This window comes from Leiobunum rupestre, chromosome 1 (genome assembly GCF_980474605.1).
Source record: "Leiobunum rupestre chromosome 1, qqLeiRupe1.1.hap1, whole genome shotgun sequence".
In the NCBI taxonomy this organism is placed as follows: Eukaryota; Metazoa; Arthropoda; class Arachnida; order Opiliones; family Sclerosomatidae; genus Leiobunum; species Leiobunum rupestre.
Window position 1 is genome coordinate 9062631 of NC_143384.1, and position 17213 is coordinate 9079843.

At 41.0% G+C, this 17213-nt stretch overlaps 8 non-coding genes across 8 annotated transcripts; all 8 read right to left on the minus strand.

Moving 5' to 3' along the window:
- Positions 1-12902: 12902 nt before the first annotated feature.
- Positions 12903-12995, minus strand: TRNAF-AAA (transfer RNA phenylalanine (anticodon AAA)). The gene is given in 2 exon segments: positions 12903-12939; positions 12958-12995. It is a non-coding gene; the product is annotated as a tRNA-Phe (tRNA).
- Positions 12996-13539: 544 nt separating this feature from the next.
- Positions 13540-13631, minus strand: TRNAI-UAU (transfer RNA isoleucine (anticodon UAU)). Its single transcript is given in 2 exon segments — positions 13540-13575; positions 13594-13631. It is a non-coding gene; the product is annotated as a tRNA-Ile (tRNA).
- A 67-nt stretch (positions 13632-13698) lies between these two features.
- On the minus strand, positions 13699-13790 carry TRNAI-UAU (transfer RNA isoleucine (anticodon UAU)). Its single transcript is given in 2 exon segments — positions 13699-13734; positions 13753-13790. It is a non-coding gene; the product is annotated as a tRNA-Ile (tRNA).
- A 700-nt stretch (positions 13791-14490) lies between these two features.
- On the minus strand, positions 14491-14582 carry TRNAI-UAU (transfer RNA isoleucine (anticodon UAU)). Its single transcript is given in 2 exon segments — positions 14491-14526; positions 14545-14582. It is a non-coding gene; the product is annotated as a tRNA-Ile (tRNA).
- Positions 14583-14649: 67 nt separating this feature from the next.
- TRNAI-UAU (transfer RNA isoleucine (anticodon UAU)) lies at positions 14650-14741 on the minus strand. The gene is given in 2 exon segments: positions 14650-14685; positions 14704-14741. It is a non-coding gene; the product is annotated as a tRNA-Ile (tRNA).
- A 67-nt stretch (positions 14742-14808) lies between these two features.
- Positions 14809-14900, minus strand: TRNAI-UAU (transfer RNA isoleucine (anticodon UAU)). Its single transcript is given in 2 exon segments — positions 14809-14844; positions 14863-14900. It is a non-coding gene; the product is annotated as a tRNA-Ile (tRNA).
- Positions 14901-15125: 225 nt separating this feature from the next.
- On the minus strand, positions 15126-15217 carry TRNAI-UAU (transfer RNA isoleucine (anticodon UAU)). The gene is given in 2 exon segments: positions 15126-15161; positions 15180-15217. It is a non-coding gene; the product is annotated as a tRNA-Ile (tRNA).
- Positions 15218-16078: 861 nt separating this feature from the next.
- Positions 16079-16170, minus strand: TRNAT-UGU (transfer RNA threonine (anticodon UGU)). The gene is given in 2 exon segments: positions 16079-16114; positions 16133-16170. It is a non-coding gene; the product is annotated as a tRNA-Thr (tRNA).
- Between the last annotated feature and the right edge of the window lie 1043 nt (positions 16171-17213).

The window sequence follows — 17213 nt, forward strand, 5'->3', positions numbered from 1 at the left end:
AGTCAACGATACGACTCTTCTAGTGAAATCAGCCCCCATCAAGGAGGCGGAAATCCCTCTAAAACATACAAATTGCGTAATTGCCGCTTATACAACCTGTCAAGCGAGATTAGTTTTATTAAAATATCTTGAAATAGTCGGAGAGAACGCGCTATATTTGGACACTGACGCCCTCCAGTACGTGGCGAAACAACCCCTTATAACTACGGGCCATTATTTGGGCGATATGGTCAGCGAGTTATCCGTTTATGGAAAAAATTCGTTTATTTACGAAGCCGCGTATGGCGGGCCAAAAAATTACTCGTTTTGGGTGAAAAATCCGGATACGGGAGAAAAATTTAACGTTACGAAAGTTAAAGGATTTCGAATTAATGTCGGTAATCAGCATATCATTAACGGCGAAAATTTAAAAACTATGCTAGGAGTGACTGACGAAGAAACTGAAATACCGGCGGCGTTTGCCGTGCCTCTCCCCAAACAAATACGTCGACTTCCGGATCATACGCTCGTTAGCGTCGACTTGGAAAAAGCGTATAGACCCGTAATGGATAAAGTTCGGGTTTTATCGAATTGCCGAACAGTTCCATTCGGATATAAAATACGCGCTTAAAAAAAACCTTCGCTCTTATGCGGGCGAGCCGCGGGTCGAGAGGCGCCGGTCTCCGCGAGTCGCCGTCTCGGCGTACGAGAGAGAGAGAGAGGCTCGCGCGCGTTCTCTCTCTCGATCCGCTATCCGCGCGCGTCGGGGTCACGAGGGGGGTGTGTCTCTAGCGCGCCGGCCGCTATCCACGTGGCAGGGGGGGTGTGTCACGGGAAAACGTGTTTTGTTATTGTCAAAAATAAAAAATATTATATATAAAAACAAAATGTCCATTTTATTTCATTCTGGTTTCAGCTACGCGGTGATAATGTACCCTTTTTATCACAGTTGTAACATCATACTTTGCGGGCCTAGCCAAAGTGGTAAGACATATTTCGTAGAAAAACTGATTAAACATTTAAAACAAATGTTTGAACCTCAAATTGAAGAAATCCACTGGTTTTACGGCGAGGATCAGCCAGGATACGATAAACTTAAAAAATATAACGTTATATTTCATAAGGGTTTACCCGATCCTGACTTATTTGACGGCTCGAAACGGATACTGGCGGTTTTAGACGATTTAATGGGGGCGGGCCAAAAGGGAGAAGTTGCCCAATTGTTCACCAAAGTCTCGCATCATCGTAATGTTAGCTTTATCTACATAAGTCAAAATTTATTTCATCAGGGTCGCGGGTGTCGCGAAATTTCCCTCAATGCGCACTACATACTTTTAACGAAAAATGTACGGGACAAAACACAGATTAATTGCTTGGCGCGCCAAATGGCCCCTGATAATTCCAACTTTGTTATCGAAGCGATTTCTGACGCGACTAAGGAACCAAACTCTTACGTATTGATCGACCTTCAGAAAGATTGTCCGGACGAACATCGGATCAGAACTAATATTTTCCCCGGCGAGCAAGTCTCGGTATACATTCCGAAATAATACTTTTCCGAGGGGTGGTTAGTTACCACACACCCCCCCAGCGAGTCGAATTCATTCGATGTACAATGTCTCGACGAGTCAGGTCGCAAAAACATCTGCTCGAATCGATCGGCAAATTAAAGGGCGTTAAGAGACGTAATATTTTAATTAACGCCAATAAAGAGTTGATCGAAGCAATATCTGATTGCGTGTATAATACTCTTATCGGGAATATACGTCTAACCACGCGGCAAAAACTACGATTAAAAATTCACCGTAAAACGTTACGCAAAATTGCCCAGAAAAAATTGGGCTGGCAAACTAAAAAACGAATATTATTAAATCAAAAAGGTGCCGGATTTTTCTCGTTTCTTCTGCCTATTGTGTCGTCGCTCGTGGGAGCCCTAACAGGTTGAACATAAAAAATGTTAAGGTACTCGAAAAAGATGACTTTAGCGGCGATTACGCCATCCCCACAACTCAAACCGGATATTGACACGGAAATGGCGGATATTTTAAAAAGCGAAGCGCTCGATGACAGGACCAAGTGGAAGATATACGAAGAGATGCTACTAAAAAAGCACGCTCGAAATAAACCGATTGAAAATAACGATACGCCCAGTTACGAAACATTAGTCAATCTGTTCCCGCTAGGATACAGAGCGAGCGCCCGAGAGATATTTAATCATTTGATTTCGGACAGCGGTCGACTGAGGTGGGACAGCCAGGGGCAGATTTTATTAGACGGTGAAATACAAACGGATTCTGATATTGTTGATTTAGTATATTATCTAATAAGTCCCCACGCGCCGAGACCCCAGAGTTGGTCAAAATTTAATAACCTGGTGGGTAAACTACGAAAAATCACCCCTCAAGCCTTCCCCACCACCACCCCATTACCGTCTACTTCGTTCGTAACAGCTTCCGCCCCCCGGGCCCTCATCTTTCGCTCGCATCCTCCAAACGAAAGAACACTTTATCGTCAGCGGTCGGGCCTAATTCTTTCGTGACACCTCGACAGTCACCGAAACTTTGGTCGCCTACTATTAAGAACCGTTTACGTAAAAAAAAAAACGCCGAGTGCCAAAATTTTGAAATGGGAGAGTTACCGATAAACGTTACGACTAGACTCGAAAAAATATATTTCAATTCTCGTAATCCAGCTAGCTACGGGGGTGTTGAAAAATTATACGATTCTGTCAAAGAGCTCGGAATATCTAGGGAGAATGTTGAAACGTTTTTGCAAACTCACGACGCCTATACGTTACATAGACCAGTTATTCGAAAATTCCAAAGACGAAAGATTCGTGTAGGAAACAGACTAGACCTCTATCAGACTGATTTGGCAGATATGCGCTCTTTAGCGAGCGACAATTCCGGATACACATTTATTCTTACTTGTATAGATTGCTTTTCGAGAGTGGCATTTGCCGTCCCCCTAAAACGTAAAACCGGCGCTGAGGTTGCCCGCGCCCTGAAAATAATTTTTAAAGAGCGGGGCAAGCCCCGCGCTATACAGTTCGACCGTGGGTTGGAGTACGTTAATTCGACTGTTTTAAAACTCCTAAAAGAGGAGGGCATTAGACATTACCATTCCGAAAATAGCGACGTTAAAGCCGCGATGGTAGAGCGTTTTAATAGGACCCTGAAACAGCGCATGTATCGTTTTTTTACTCATAAAAACACGCGACGCTATCTCGACGAGCTGCCCAATTTAATTCATTCGTATAACGCCAGTTATCATACGACAATTAAAATGGCTCCCTTCGATGTAAACGACAAAAATATTCTTCAAGTTTATCGAAATATTTACAAACCAGGGCAGTCCCAGCCAGCCGCCCTCAAGCCCCGAAAATGCCGTATCAAAGTCGGCGATTACGTAAGGATTACCCGAACTGCCAGACCGTTTTTAAAAGGATACAGCGATCAAAATTGGAGCGCCGAAATATTTAAAGTTGTTTTCAAGAATACTAAAAGACCTCACGGGATATTTTTATTTCAAAGAAATTCAACGAGTTATAAAACCGGAAGAATATACAATTGACAAAGTATTAAAGAAGCGACGCTCAAAGGGTAAAGTCGAATATTTCGTTTCCTGGTTAGGGTATCCGGCTACATTCAATTCTTGGGTTTCTGCTAAAGATGTCCGAAGCCTTTTACCTAACGATGCCCAGTAATTCAAATCTCGAGATATTTCCGAATAATACGGTAGCCTGTTTCACGATAAAATTACCCGAACCTATCGAATTAAAGGGGGGGTGGGAAGTTGCGTTGGTGGAAATATTGTATCCCTTTTCGTTTTACAACGTGTTGCCCTTTGACAATTACGTCTATTTCCGCGTTAATCCCGCCCAGCATGGGGGACAGTCTGACCCTAAAATGATCGGGACGATGCGAGAAATCCCTCCGGGGCATTACTTGAGTATAGACCATTTACTTAAAGTAGTAAACGACACAGCGCTATGCACCGCCGCTAATGTGTGTCTTACCCACGATCCGCTGAACGGACACGTGGCGCTGGTTGGAAAAAATATTACCCCCTATGGCGTATTTATGAGTGACGGACTGAGCAACACGCTAGGATTTGAAAGAACTAAAACTATCGCGGGCAGAAGCGAGAACCCGGCTCGCTTAAATTTCCACATTCCGCCCCAAATTTTCGTTTATTCCGATATCATCGCTGATCAAGTGGTGGGCTCGTCGCTCGTCAAATTGTTAAGAATAATAGCGGTTGACGAATCAGCCCGATTTGGTACTCATATCGAGAAAACGTACATTTCGCCGCATTACGTGCCCATTGAGAAGAAATACTTTGATACTATTCAAATAGATCTACGCGATGTTTATGGGAAACCAACTCCTTTTGAGTTTGGCAATCTAACAGTAAAACTTCATTTGCGTCCAAGATGCCCTTAAGACACGTTCTTGAAAAAAGACGCTGCGTAGCGTGCCCGTACGCCCAATATTATGCCACTCAGGCGGGTGGCGCTATTCCCGACGTATACGTGGGATCGCCTTATCAGCGGGGGCACGGGCAATTCGGAAGCGGGTTTGGAAGTTTCTTCTCCGGCTTGTACAAGCTAGCGAAACCGTTTCTTTTACGGGGGGCGAAATTTTTGGGGGGTCAAGCCCTCTCCACGGGAAAACAAGTTTTGGCTGATGTATCGACGGGGTCAACCATACGTGAAGCTACCAAACGGCGCCTCACAGAAAAGTACGATGATCTCAAACAACAATACGGGACTGGGAAACGTAAACGCAAAACTAAAACAATTAAGAAAAGACCAAAACGCGGTGGAAAAAAATCATTAGTAGGCAGGAAACGAGCTAGAAAGGTCGTTGATATTTTCTCCTAAAATTATGGGTCATTGCGAAGCGTTAAAAAGTGAACTTGATATTTTTCAAACCGCGCCTATCCAAACGTCAATTGAGGGAGGAAAATGGACAACCTTCAAACCCATCTCGTCGCTGCGAGGCGATACCGTCGAGTTTAATATTCCTGGAAGCGGGCACGAGTACATTGATTTACCGCTTACGTACCTACTTGTTAAAGCTAAAATCGTCGCCGATGACGCGGGCAAAAGTTTATTACCGTCGGATGTTGTAGGGGGGTGTAACAATTTTTTGCACACGCTATTTAATCACGCGGAAGTTTACCTTAACGGAACTACATTGAAACTTTGTTAAATTTTGACAAGGGTGCCAAAGCGTCCCATTTAACAGGCGCGCTGTGGTACAAGGATACCCCCGGCGAAATGAATTCGGTCACTGCCAACGAGGGTTTTAAACAGCGGAAAGGATTCACGGATCAGTCGAAAGAAATAGATTTAATTGGTCCGCTGTTTCTTGACGCGCTCAATGTCGAAAAATATTTAATTAATGGCGTAGATTTACGTATTAAACTATCGCGAAGTAAACCGAGTTTTGCGTTAATGGGTACGCCGAAGCCCGGGGTTGACTATAAAATTATCATTACGGACGCGAGCTTGTTGGTACGTCGAATACAAATTGCACCCAAAATACTTATCGCTCACGAAAACGCCTTGTCACGAGCAGCAGCAAAGTACGCTTTTACACGCACCGAAACTAAGATATTCACCATCAACTCGAATATCCGAAACACCGTTATTCCCAACGTATATTTGGGTACCCTCCCGGTTCGCTTGATTGTCGCGCTGGTGGATCACGAAGCCTACAATGGAACCCTGGCAAAAAACCCGTACGCTTTTGAACATCAAGATTTATCGAGTTTAGCTCTTTACGTGGATTCTGACGGTGTGGATTCGAAACCTATTACGCCAAACTACGACGCGGGACAATATATTCAAGCCTATCATACTTTATTCACGGGTAGCGGAATTCATTATAGAAACACCGGGATCGATATTTCCAGGGGAGATTATGCCGGGGGCTACGCTTTTTACGTCTTCGACATTTCAAACGACCATAGCGCGGGTGAGAGTCATTATTGGAACCCCTCCAGACAGGGCCAGATGCGCTTGGAGCTTTCGTTCGCTAAACCAGTCCCGCAAACGTTAAGCTGCGTAGTTTTCGCCGAATTTCAAGCCATCTTTAGCGTAGACAAAGATCGTAACGTTTCTATTGAAAACGTGTAATTATGCGCGGATCCGAGATTTTAAACATTTTGAGACGTACGCGCAATTTTATGGGTGTATTCGCCTCGGATTGTCTACCCGATAAGATTAATAGTTTTCCAGCGTCACTGGTTGTAAATCTGGACCCCCACGATGAACCTGGCAGCCATTGGGTCGCGATTTACCTTGATAAATTAAAACGGGCTTGGTATTTTGACTCTTTGGCGCTACGGCCCATTTTGCCCGCCATTAAACTTTTTTTAAAACAAAATTCGAGAAAAATCACGCCCACCACACGGCGACTTCAATCGACAACGAGCGTCATTTGCGGATATTATTGCGTGATTTATATACGTCACCGATCAAAACGTAGAAGTCACCAAAGCTTCTTTAAGGGTTTTTCACGAAGAGACGTCAACAATGATATAATGGCCACTAGAAAATTTAACAACCTGTTACGTCATCATAAACGGAGTATAAATTCCCGTCGCGCGACTATACCCCGTTTTATTCATAACTAAACCCTCAGTATCGTGTCGGTGGTATGGCGAGAATGGCCTTTGTCGACTTTGACTTCCCCCCCACCAGTGAATTGGCTATTCCGACATCACACTCTAAACACCCGACAACCGTGTTCTTTGGAACGAAGTCTACTTTTCGCCGAATGGATTACCCAGAACCGCGCTGAAATAGACAGTCAATTACGATGTCCATTTTAATTTTTTTTGTATCACACTATAATATTTTTTTGACTCGTAAAAGAAAAATAATTTTTGTAATATATCATCTTATAAAATAAATATTTTTTATTATCTTATAAATCCGACTCGTTATTTCTCATTGCTCGCGTCATTTTTTAGATTACGTAATTAATAGTTCATTGTGTCCATTCATTCGCCCACGTTGGAAAAATATTATAAACGTATTTTAAAAATATTAAGTGTCAATTTATCAATGTAAAATTTACTTTATACGGTCACCTTTAAAAATAACAATGTATTCAATATAAAAACGTTTATTCACATTTTCTTTATAGCGGTTTTAATATTATGAATTTGATTAGTTTTACAATATTCTTGAAAATAAATCAGAGCAGCCATTTCCTTTTCAGTCGGCATTTTTAATTCGGCTGGCAGGTTAGATGTAGTTGGTTCGGTTGATTCCATTGTGGCACCGCGCTTTTTACATGCCACAATAAGTTCGTTAAGATAATCGATAATTTTATCATCTGACATTTCCTCGGCCTCCGTGTAATGGAGCGATTCACTCTCATCACAATCACACGCCAGATCCGAATCTTCTTTCATTGTATTACAAGATAAATGTGTCATTAAATGTTGTTTGAAACCTCTCACGGACCGGTATATTTCCGAGCATATCCCGCATTTCTTGGGTACCCTAAGCGGAGACATCTTCCTCTTTCCCATAGCGGCTGGCTTATGAAAACCACAACGCATCTACGTAATCTTTACGTTTCATGGTGTAGATTACGTCATCTTTAGTGAGTCATTTTTAAATTACGTCATTTTTATAGATTACGTCATTTTGGGGGTTAGACCCCAGAAATATTATTCCGTAGCTCAAAGAGAATCGGGATGGCTAGTCACGAGGATCTCAGCACCGTAACCGGTCGGCTAGAAACGTTCAAGCAATGGGACAACGTACACGTGAACAAGGAAGACTTGGCCCACGCCGGACTTTTCGCCGTAGACTCGGACGGCATAGTCGAATGCTACCTCTGCCACGGACAGTTAGGCAGTTGGGAAACCGGCGACGTACCCCAAACGGAACACGACAAATTTTATCCCAACTGTCCGTCACCCGCCGCTTTGGAGGGCCAAGATATCCCGCCATCCGAAAAATACATCTCCGGCGGACCTACAACCACCCCCGAGGGACCCGGCGACGACGTAATCGTAACTCTTACCATCAAACGCCTCGAGGTAGAACATTTAATGAAAATGCTCGTAAAAACGCTAATTTCAGATGGTTCGTTTCAACCCTTTGAGTGAACTTTGGTATATACCCTACGAAGATCGACGTAATTACCATGATATAAATAAAATACATTTCCAAAGACGTATTTTCAATGTAAATCGTATTATACAGCCTGTACTCGAAAAATATCTTAATAAAACCTTATAATTTGTATACACTCTTCTTTTTTTTTCCCAAAACACTTTTACCGATGACCGCCCGCTATTTTACGGTACGCTTAGGGGCCCGAAAGTGTTTGTCGGCGAAAACCAACTCGAATTGTGCCCGACATTAACTATGACGGGTAGGCTGTTTGCATAACATCGTGTCACCGCCATAGGGGCAGATAACCTATTGACCTATAATGGGTTAGCACCTGGGTTTTATGGGTTATAACATCGTAAATCAACCTCGTAAATCAGCTAACCTTTTGACCTAAAATGGGGTGCCTCCAGCTATTAACTATGACGGGCAGGCTGTTTGCATAACATCGTGTCACCACCATAGGGGAAGATAACCTATTGACCCAGGGTTAGGTTTTATGAGGGTAACATCGTAAATCATCTAACCTTTTAACCCCGCCGAAAATGTACGCAAAAGGGGGGCCCCTACAGGGGCCCGTTTCACCCCCGTTTCCCCCGCCCGCAGGTGCCCCCTTATCGGTAGACGCACTCCCTTATCTCTACCGTCAGTTATGTCAAATTGCTTTAAATGTGCGAAAGTTTTTGTAGGAGCTAAAGATATTATTCAATGTTCTAATTGCCATGAATTTCTACATCCTGCCTGTGGTGGAATTAAATCGGATGAAAGTTTCAAAAAAATGGGTTCCCGGAAGGCAGTATGGAAATGTGATCCATGTAAAGCGGTAAATATCCGTAGTTTAAATAAACATTTCAATGAGGTATTAATCTTTCTAGAAACTCTCAAATTTAAAATAGATGTAATAATATTAACCGAAACTTTTAAAATTGATAATGTAAACCAATTTGGTATCGACGGATATAATATAATAACATCTGATACTTATTTTAATAGGAATGATGGCGTGGTAATATATATTAATGACAATTTACAATTTAAAAAAATAGATTGTGATTTTGTAGATGCAAATATTCTAGCTATAGAAATAACGTTACCAAATAGCCAGATATATAAAATTATTGCTGTATATAGGTCTCCAAATAATGACGTACAGGAATTTATAAGAAAATTCGCTAGTAGTCTACAAATGTTGTCAAACGCTCCTAACATTATGTTAGTAGGCGATTTTAATATTAATTTAAATGCTAACAATAATACGACTACTGACTACTTAACATTATTATCTGAATATGGTTACGCGTCTTGTATAAATGAGCCAACGAGAGTGACTGAAAATTCAAGTACATGTATCGACCATATATTTATAAAAAAAAGGACAATTTAGAAATCAGAACAGCCGTATGTGAAACAAACATTACAGATCATTATCCGATTTTGGCTAATTTACCATATATTGGTAGTTTTGGAATAAGTCCTAATTATTGTGAATCTATAAATATTGATTATGATCTATTAGTAAATAACCTTAAAAAAGAAAAGTGGACCACAGTTACTCAAAATACAGATGCTAACAAAGCTGCTGAAAATTTTATAGATATTTTAAAAAATAACCTGACTATTTTTACACAAAAACGGAGAATTAAATTAAACCATAAGACGCGTAAATTGAAACCTTGGATTACTACAGGCTTAATTGTGTTCATAAAAAAACGTGATGCCATGGCTAAAAAACTGAAAACTGAACCATTTAATCAAAATCTAAGAGATAATTATAAGGTTTATAGAAATAAAATTACAACCTTAATAAAAACTGTAAAATTTAATTATTATAAAGCTAAGTTTAATGAAAGTGATAAAAGCCCTAAGATGATTTGGAAATTGATCAATGGGGCTACTACTGTAAATAAGAGACAGAAAACTATAGAAAAAATTAAAATCAATGATCAATTATTAATCGTGAAAAATAATGCTAAGATAGCCGCAGATCACTTTAATGCTTATTTCGCATCTGTCGGTCCGCTATTAGCCAAAGACATATTGGATAAAAACCTTACAAATCCTACAAATTATAATTATATCGTTAATGAAAATGTAAACCCACAATCATTTTTTATCAACCCATCTATACCAATGGATATCGAAAACATCATTGATAAATTAAAAAATACTAACTCAAATGGGTATGATGGAATTAGTGTAAAAATGTTAAAATTATGCAAAACATCTATATCTTTTCCGCTCTCTTTTATCTTAAACTTGTCCATCGTAGAAGGGTCTTTTCCTGATGTTTTTAAAAAATCAGTTATAGTACCAATTTTTAAAGCTGGTAGTAAGGAGAAATTGGAAAATTATAGACCGATTTCATTAATAAGTAATGTTTCAAAAATATACGAAAGATTTGTTAAACATCAATTGGTGAATTTTCTAGAGTCCAAAAATTGTCTTTCTGAAAATCAATTTGGTTTTAGACAAGGCTTAAGCACAAGTGATGTATTATATGAGGTAACCAAACAATTGTATAATTCTCTCGATAAAAATCGAAAAATGATAGGAATTTTTATTGACCTAAAAAAGGCCTTCGACACAGTTTCCCATGATTTGTTAATTAAAAAACTTAATAAGATTGGAGTTCGTGGGCTTCCTCTAGAATGGCTCAAAAGCTATCTTCGAGACCGTTTTACTATAGTAAAATTAAATAGTATCTACAGTGATTCAATAGCAATGACTCATGGTATTCCACAAGGGACTATTCTAGGACCGATACTGTTTTTGGTGTACGTAAATGAGCTATGCAATCTACAAATTCATGGGCGTATAATATCATTTGCGGATGATACATTAATTTTATGTGAAGGTAATTCATGGGAAGAATCCTTTTTAAACGCTCAGATAGCTCTTGATCATCTGTATAAAATATTAAATATGACCTTATTAACCTTAAATTCGGATAAAACTAAATATATATGTTTTGCTCAGAGACCTAAAATAGAAAATTACTATAATTTATCCATAAACATCCATAACCATTTTTTACATAACCATTGTAACCATGACTGTACCGAAATTGAGAGAGTGGAAAGTGTTAAATAGTTGGGAATAACGATTGACTCAAAATTGAACTGGAAATTGCATATTAATAATATTTCGAAAAAATTACGTGCATGTCAATATAAGTTCTACGAACTGAGGAACTTCCTACCTATATGTTGGTTAAAAACAGTTAATTTTGCTATTGTCCAATCGATAATTTCCTATGGTATGGTTGGATGGGCTGGAACGTATAAGGCTACTCTGGAACCCTTAGGAGTTATCCAGAGAAACATTATAAGAATTTGTTTAAAGAGAAATCGCTACGAACAGAATGTTAACCTATATAGAGACTTCTCAGTCTATACTATTAATCAACTGTACGCTAAAATCATTTTAATCTATACTTACAAAAATCGAGATTCATTAGCTTCTCAAACGATTTATAGTACCCGTGGTATTACGAAGAAAAATTTAACAATTGAGAAAATGTTTAAATCAATTGGCCAGAATCATATTACTTATCTAGGGCCAAAATTATATAACTTATTGAACTCTGAAATTAAAAACTGTACTAATATAAAACTATTTAAACGCAAAATTTGTCAATGGATCAAAAATTATGGTGACGAAAGATTGAAAAATGTGTTTTTTTTCTTAGTTATTAATATTAAAAAAAAATTGTGAACTGATTAACCTTTAATTTTCTTTCCTAATCTTAAATCTTAAGTAGAATGTAATTCGATTGTTTTTCAAAGCCTTGATTTGATTTAAAACTATTATTATCCCCACCACGCACAAGTTTCCCTCATGTGGTTGGGGTGATGAATTAAACAACTATAAACATATTTTCGTAATGTCAACATCAATAAATTATTATTATTATTATTATTATAATCAAATAGATAACTGTATTTTTTTCCACAATAAGAAAAGGTTACAAAATCGAAAAGGTACTCTTCCCCAGGTGAGGCTCGATCTCACAACCTCGGCATTTCTCGGCTGTACTGCTGTATAAGTACTGCGCGCTAACCAATTGCGATACAGGGGACCGTATCAAATTGATAACTGTATTTATCACGACAAGAAGAAAAGGTTACAAAATCGAAACGGTATTCTCCCCAATGTGAGGCTCGAACTCACAACCTCGGCATTTCACGGCTGTACTGCTGTATAAGTACCGCGCGCTAGCCAATTGTGCTACAGGGAATTGTATTAAGTAGATAACTGTATTTTGCACGACAAGAACAAAAGGTTACAAAATCGAAAAATTACTCTTCCCCAGGTGAGGCTCGAACTTACAACCTCGGAATTTCTCGGCTGTACTGCTGTATAAGTACTGCGCGCTAACCAATTGCGCAACAGGGCACCGTATCAAATTGATAACTGTATTTATCACGACAAGAAGAAAAGGTTACAAAATCGAAACGGTATTCTCCCCAAGGTGAGGCTCGAACTCACAACCTCGGCATTTCACGGCTGTACTGCTGTATAAGTACCGCGCGCTAGCCAATTGTGCTACAGGGAATTGTCCTAAGTAGATAACTGTATTTTGCACGACAAGAACAAAAGGTTACAAAATCGAAAAATTACTCTTCCCCAGGTGAGGCTCGAACTTACAACCTCGGAATTTCTCGGCTGTACTGCTGTATAAGTACTGCGCGCTAACCAATTGCGCAACAGGGGACCGTATCAAATGGATAACTGTATTTATCACGACAAGAAGAAAAGGTTACAAAATCGAAACGGTATTCTCCCCAAGGTGAGGCTCGAACTCACAACCTCGGCATTTCACGGCTGTACTGCTGTTTTAGTACCGCGCGCTAACCAATTGCGCCACAGGGGATTGAATCGACTAGATTACTTTATTTTGTACTACAAGAAGAAAAGGTTACAAAATCGAAAAATTACTCTTCCCCAGGTGAGGCTCGATTTCACAACCTCGGCATTTCTCGGCTGTACTGCTGTATAAGTACCGCGCGCTAGCCAATTGTGCTACAGTGGATTGTAATAAGTAGATAACTGTATTTTGCACGACAAGAACAAAAGGTTACAAAATCGAAAAATTACTCTTCCCCAGATGAGGCTCGAACTTACAACCTCGGCATTTCTCGGCTGTACTGCTGTATAAGTACCGCGCGCTAACCAATTGCGCCACAGGGGATTGTATCAAGTAGATAACTGTATTTTTCACGACAAGAAGAAAAGGTTACAAAATCGAAAAGGTACTTTTCCCCAGGTGAGGCTCGAACTCCTAACCTCGGCATTTCTCGGCTGTACTGCTGTTTAAGTACCGCGCGCTAGCCAATTGCACTACAGGGGATTGTATCAAATAGATAACTGTATTTTGTACGACAAGAAGAAAAGGTTACAAAATCGAAAAGGTACTTTTCCCCAGGTGAGGCTCGAACTCACAACCTCGGCATTTCTTGGCTGTACTGCTGTATAAGTACCGCGCGCTAGCCAATTGCGCCACAGGGGATTGCGTCAAGGAGGTAACTGTATTTTGCACGACAAGAAGAAAAGGTTACAAAATCGAAAAGGTACTTTTCCCCAGGTGAGGCTCGAACTCACAAGCTCGGCATTTCTCGGCTGTACTGCTGTATAAGTACCGCGCGCTAACCAATTGCGCCACAGGGGATTGTATCGATAGGATAACTGTATTTTGCACGACAAGAAGAAAAGGTTACAAAATCGAAAAGGTACTCTTCCCCAGGTGAGGCTCGAACTCACAACCTCGGCATTTCTCGTCTGTACTGCTGTAAAAGTACCGCGCGCTAACCAATTGCGCCACAGGGGATTGTATCGAGAAGATAACTGTATTTTGTACGACAAGAAGAAAAGGTCACAAAATCGAAAAGGTACTTTTCCCCAGGTGAGGCTCGAACTCACAACCTCGGCATCTCTCGACTGTACTGCTGTATAAGTAACGCGCGCTAACCAATTGCGCCACAGGGGATTGTATCGGGAAGATAACTGTATTTTGTACGACAAGAAGAAAAGGTCACAAAATCGAAAAGGTACTTTTCCCCAGGTGAGGCTCGAACTCACAAACTCGGTTTTCTCGGCTGTACTGCTGTATTAGTACCGCGCGCTAACCAATTGCGCCACAGGGGATTGTATCAAGTAGGTAACTGTATTTTGCACGACAAGAAGAAAAGGTTACAAAATCGAAAAGGTACTTTTCCCCAGGTGAGGCTCGAACTCACAAACTCGGTTGTCTCGGCTGTACTGCTGTATAAGATCCGCGCACTAACCAATTCCGCCACAGGGGATTGTATCAAGTAGATAACTTTTTTTGCACGACAAGAAGAAAAGGTTACGAAATCGAAAAGGTACTTTTCCCCAGGTGAGTCTCGAACTCACAACCTCGGCATTTCTCGGCTGTACTGCTGTATAAGTACCGCGCGCTAGCCAATTGCGCCACAGGGGATTGTATCATGTAGGTAACTGTATTTTGCACGACAAGAAAAAAAGGTTACAAAATCGAAAAGGTACTTTTCCCCAGGTGAGGCTCGAACTCACAAACTCGGCATTTCTCGTCTGTACTGCTGTATAAGTACCGCGCGCTAACCAATTGCGCCACAGGGGATTGTATCGAGAAGATAACTGTATTTTGTACGACAAGAAGAAAAGGTCACAAAATCGAAAAGGTACTTTTCCCCAGGTGAGGCTCGAACTCACAACCTCGGCATTTCTCGGCTGTACTGCTGTATAAGTACCGCGCGCTAGCCAATTGCGCCACAGGGGATTGTATCGAGAAGATAACTGTATTTTGTACGACAAGAAGAAAAGGTCACAAAATCGAAAAGGTACTTTTCCCCAGGTGAGGCTCGAACTCACAAACTCGGTTTTCTCGGCTGTACTGCTGTATAAGTACCACGCGCTAGCCAATTGTGCCACAGGGGATTGTATCAAGGAGGTAACTGTATTTTGCACGGCAAGAAGAAAAGGTTACAAAATCGAAAAGGTACTTATCCCCAGGTGAGGCTCGAACTCACAACCTCGGCATTTCTCGGCTGTACTGCTGTATAAGTACCGCGCGCTAGCCAATTGCGCCACAGGGGATTGTATCAAGTAGGTAACTGTATTTTGCACGACAAGAAGAAAAGGTTACAAAATCGAAAAGGTACCTTTCCCCAGGTGAGGCTCGAACTCACAAACTCGGTTTTCTCGGCTGCACTGCTGTATAAGTACCGCGCGCTAACCAATTGCGCCACAGGGGGTTGTATCAAGTAGGTAACTGTATTTTTCACGACAAGAAGAAAAGGTTACAAAATCGAAACGGTATTCTCCCCAAGGTGAGGCTCGAACTCACAACCTCGGCAATTCACGGCTGTACTGCTGTATAAGTACCGCGCGCTAGCCAATTGTGCTACAGGGAATTGTCCTAAGTAGATAACTGTATTTTGCACGACAAGAACAAAAGGTTACAAAATCGAAAAATTACTCTTCCCCAGGTGAGGCTCGAACTTACAACCTCGGAATTTCTCGGCTGTACTGCTGTATAAGTACTGCGCGCTAACCAATTGCGCAACAGGGGACCGTATCAAATTGATAACTGTATTTATCACGACAAGAAGAAAAGGTTACAAAATCGAAACGGTATTCTCCCCAAGGTAATTCTCGAACTCACAACCTCGGCATTTCACGGCTGTACTGCTGTTTTAGTACCGCGCGCTAACCAATTGCGCCACAGGGGATTGAATCGACTAGATTACTTTATTTTGTACCACAAGAAGAAAAGGTTACAAAATCGAAAAATTACTCTTCCCCAGGTGAGGCTCGATTTCACAACCTCGGCATTTCTCGGCTGTACTGCTGTATAAGTACCGCGCGCTAGCCAATTGTGCTACAGGGGATTGTAATAAGTAGATAACTGTATTTTGCACGACAAGAACAAAAGGTTACAAAATCGAAAAATTACTCTTCCCCAGATGAGGCTCGAACTTACAACCTCGGCATTTCTTGGCTGTACTGCTGTACAAGTACCGCGCGCTAACCAATTGCGCCACAGGGGATTGTATCAAGTAGATAACTGTATTTTGCACGACAAGAAGAAAAGGTTACAAAATCGAAAAGGTACTTTTCCCCAGGTGAGGCTCGAACTCCTAACCTCGGCATTTCTCGGCTGTACTGCTGTTTAAGTACCGCGCGCTAGCCAATTGCACTACAGGGGATTGTATCAAATAGATAACTGTATTTTGTACGACAAGAAGAAAAGGTTACAAAATCGAAAAGGTACTTTTCCCCAGGTGAGGCTCGAACTCACAACCTCGGCATTTCTTGGCTGTACTGCTGTATAAGTACCGCGCGCTAGCCAATTGCGCTACAGGGTATTGTATCTTATAGAAAACTGCATTTTGTTCCACAATAAGAAAAGGTTACAAAATCGAAAAATTACTCTTCCCCAGGTGAGTCTCGAACTCCTAACCTCGGCATTCCTCGGCTGTACTGCTCTATAAGTACCGTGCGCTAGCAAATTGCGCTACAGGGGATTGTATCAAATAGATAACTGTATTTTGTTTCACAATAAGAAAAGGTTACAAAATCGAAAAGGTACTTTTCCCCAGGTGAGGCTCGAACTCACAAACTCGGTTTTCTCGGCTGTACTGCTGTATAAGTACCGCGCGCTAACCAATTGCGCCACAGGGGATTGTATAAAGTAGGTAACTGTATTTTGCACGACACTAAGAAAAGGTTACAAAATCGAAAAGGTACTTTTCCCCAGGTGAGGCTCGAACTCACAAACTCGGTTTTCTCGGCTGTACTGCTGTATAAGTACCGCGCGCTAACCAATTGCGCCACAGGGGATTGTATAAAGTAGGTAACTGTATTTTGCACGACAAGAAGAAAAGGTTACAAAATCGAAAAGGTACTCTTCCCCAGGTGAGGCTCGAACTCACAACCTAGGCATTTCACGGCTGTACTGCTGTATAAGTACCGCGCGCTAAACAATTGTGCTACAGGGAATTGTATTAAGTGGATAACTGTATTTTGCACGACAAGAACAAAAGGTTACAAAATCGAAAAGGTACTTTTCCCCAGGTGAGGCTCGAACTCC